Source organism: Cervus elaphus, chromosome 10 (genome assembly GCF_910594005.1).
Source record: "Cervus elaphus chromosome 10, mCerEla1.1, whole genome shotgun sequence".
In the NCBI taxonomy this organism is placed as follows: Eukaryota; Metazoa; Chordata; class Mammalia; order Artiodactyla; family Cervidae; genus Cervus; species Cervus elaphus.
Window position 1 is genome coordinate 48,311,858 of NC_057824.1, and position 3,736 is coordinate 48,315,593.

The window sequence follows — 3,736 nt, forward strand, 5'->3', positions numbered from 1 at the left end:
CTGGGAAGATCCCACATGCCTCGGGGCAACAAAGCCTGAGCCGCACAGCTACTGAGCCTGGGAACCAGAGCAACTGAAGCCCGGGCACCCTAGAGCCCACGCTCCGCGAGGGGAGCCACCGCGCTGAGAAGCCTGCGCGCCGCAATCAGAAGTATCCCCTGCTCGATGCAACTCGAGAAAGGCCCGGCACAGCCAAAATTAGCTAACTAAATAATTATAAAGAAAAAAGAAAACACTCTCTAATTTCCTTTTTGACTTATCCTTTGATGTATTTAGGAGTGTGTGATTTAACGTCCAAATATTTGGGGATTTTCCAAGGATCTTTCTGTTACTGATTTTTTATTTAACTCCATGTGGCCCGTGTATATGACTTGAATCCTCTTGATTTTACTGGGACTGGCTTCATGGGCCAGATTATGATCTATCTTGGTAAATGGCCACATGCACTCGACAGACTTTGTTTTCTTTTCTTGTTGAGTGGAGTATTCTGTACGTGTCCATCAGGTCAAGTGAGTTAATGGTGTTTTTACGTCTTCTTATTCCTGCTGCTTTTCTGCCTATTTTTCTATCAACTATCGAGTGGTACTGAAATTTGACTACAATTTATGAATACCTATTTCTTCTTGTACTTCTCTTAGTTTTTGTTTTATGTATTTTGAATCTCTATTATTAGTGTACATATTTGTTTAGGATTGTTATGCCCTCTTGATTAACTGACCCATTTATGATTATGAAATGATCTTCTTGGTCCTTGGTAAATATTCTTTACTCTAAAATCTATTTTATATGATATTAATATAGCCACTTCAGTTACCTTTTGATTAGTGAAAGCATAGCATATCATTTTCTTTCCTTTTACTTTTAACCTATTTCTGTCCCCGTTAAACAACAACTTTCCATTCTTTCCACCCCCAGAGCCTTGTATTCCACTTTCTGTCTTTATGCATTTGCCTGTTCTAGGCACCTCATATCGGAGAAGGCAATGGCACCCCACTCCAGTACTCTTGCCTGGAAAATCCCATGGATGGAGGAGCCTGGTGGGCTGCCGTCTATGGGGTCACACAGAGTCGGACATGACTGAAGTGACTTAGCAGTAGCAGCAGCAGCAGCAGGCACCTCATATATTTTCTGAATCTTTACTTCCTTTGAAGAGTTGGAGTATTATTCATGTTAATTCTTCTTTAAATGTTTGGTAGAATTCACCATTGAAGCCATCTGGTTTTGGACTTTCCTTAGTTGAGGGGTTTTTGATTACTGATGCAATCTCTTTATTAGTTACAGGCCTGCTGAGTATTTCTATTTTGTCTTGTGTCACTTGAGGCAATTTGTATATTTCAATAAATTTTTCCATTTCTCTTGGGTTATTTAATTTCTTGCATATAGTTGTTCATGGGCTTCCCAGGTGGCACCAGTGGTTAAGAATCCACTTGCCAATGCAGGAGACACAAGAGACTTGGGTTGGTCCCTGGGTCAGGAAGATCCCCTGGAGAAGGAAATGGCAACCCACTCCAGTATTCTTGCCTGGAAAATTCCATGTACAGAGGAGTCAGGCGGGTTACAGTCCATGGGGTCGCAAAGAGTTGGACACAACTGAGCAAACAGGCACATAACTGTTTATAGTATTCTCTTACAATATTTTTTACAATAAAGTCAGCGGTAATGTCTCCACTTTTATTTCTAATTTTAGTTTTTTTTAGTTTCCTTTGCCAGTCTGGTTAAAGGTTTGCCAAATTTGTTGATCTCTGCAAAGAATTGACTTTTTTATTTTATTTATTTTCTCTACATTTTCCCTTTGTTTTTTGCAAAATATTCTTGCTGGGTATAGAATTCTGGATTGACAGTTTTAAAGATGTTAATCTACTGTCATTTTGCTTGCATTATTTCCAAGGAGAAAACTATTGTCCAAGGAGAAACAGGTAATATGTCTTTTTTCTATGCTTTTAAGATTTTCTCCTTATCCCTGACTTTAAGCAATTTGAGTATGATATGTCTTGATATAGTTTTCTTAATGTTTCTTGCACTTAGGGTTTTGTTGAGTTTCTTGGATCTGTAGGTTTACAGTTTGCACCAAATTTTGAAAAATTTTAGTCATGATTTCCTCAATTTTGGGAGTCCTCTTATCTCTTCCTCTCCCCTCCTCTAGGGACTCCAACTACATGTATATTTAGCTGTTTGAAATTGTCTCACATTTCACTGATGCTCTGCTCATTTTAAAACAGCTTATCTTAATTTTATTTATCTTTATTGTGACTACATACATATATTTCTCATAAAAGTTGCCACTTAAAAATGTATACGACTCCATTCTTTATATATTGGAGAAAGTAACCCTTTTTGTGAGTACATGGTGAAAATAAACTGTTCTCCTTATTAGGGCAAAATGAAAACAATACACATATTGTCACTATTGTCACTGTGAAGTTAAAACACGTCAACTCTTTAAACAGTGGAGCTGCATCCCCTTCTAGACATAAGATCAATGTCTGATTATTGCTTTCCTTTTTTTTTTTTTTTTTGATGTTAGCAGTTGTTGAAGCCTAATGCCTACATTTGTTTATTTGCTGGGAGTTGCAAATTAATATTCAAATTATGTCTCCTTTTTTTCTTACTTATTAACAGGAATAGTTAATAAAATAATTAATAAAAGAGATGCTTCTGATTATCTACTACAAAATAGAAAGCTTCACAAATTTGCATGTCATCCTTGCTCAGAGAATAATCTCTGTAATTGTTGCAGTTTTAGTATAGGTGCTGCCAAAGCGCCATTTTAGCCAGTTTTAAGCATACAATTCAGGGGCATTAATTACATTCACATCATTGTGCAACCATCATCATAGCAACTTCCAAAACTTTTTCATCACCTCACACAGAAATTCTGGACCCATTAAGCAACTTTCCGCTCCCCTTTCCCTTAGCCCCGGGGAACTTCTCGTCTACTTTTTGTCTCTGTGAATTGGATGGTGTTCTTTAAAGCTTCTGGGCATCACATTTTCATCTCAATTAGTTTCCAAATCTATGTCCAACTTACACAGCTGTAAGTTGAAAATCATGATACAAAAATCGACATGAGCATAAAACCTTTAATTAGCTTTCTGCATGCAGTGCCAAACAACGAGAATAAGGTCAGTGAGAGATCATTTTTCCAGAACCACACAAGCCTCCTCTTCTCTCCCCTCTAAGACCTGGCTCCTTGGCCAGTTCCCTTCCTAAAATCAGGATTCTTCATGCATGTTAAAGTAGAAACCAGGAGGTTAATTTTTGCTACAGTGTCAACTGTCAGATCAGGCACCAGCTAAGGCCTTTTTGGATGGTGGGTATCTGATTCCCCATCACTTCATTTTTTTCTCTGCTCTTTCTGAACATCCTGTTTCAAATACAGGCCATTTGTCCTCACTCTAGAGCAGGATTGTTCACCTGGCATCCTAGGATGGTTTGTGGATAAACCATTCACTGAGTCCATGAACTTCAATGGGAATGAAATGATATCTTTGTTTTAATTAACCTCTCACTAAAAACTACATTTCCAGGCTTCCCTGGTGGCTCAGTGGTAAAGGATCTGCCTGCCAATGCAGAGGACACGGGTTTGGGGCACATCTAAGCTAAGCTGTGTGAATCTAAACAGCTAAGCCCGTGTGCCACTGCTGAAGCCCGCACACCCTAGAGCCTGCATTCCACAACAAGAGACGCCACCGCAACGACAAGCCCTCGCTCTGCAGCTAGGGAGTAGCCCCCTGCT

The 3,736-nt window shown here is 39.1% G+C and overlaps 1 pseudogene; it reads right to left on the reverse strand.

The window, feature by feature from the left end:
• Positions 1–2,667: 2,667 nt before the first annotated feature.
• On the reverse strand, positions 2,668–2,763 carry LOC122702343 (annotated as a pseudogene).
• Positions 2,764–3,736: the final 973 nt, after the last annotated feature.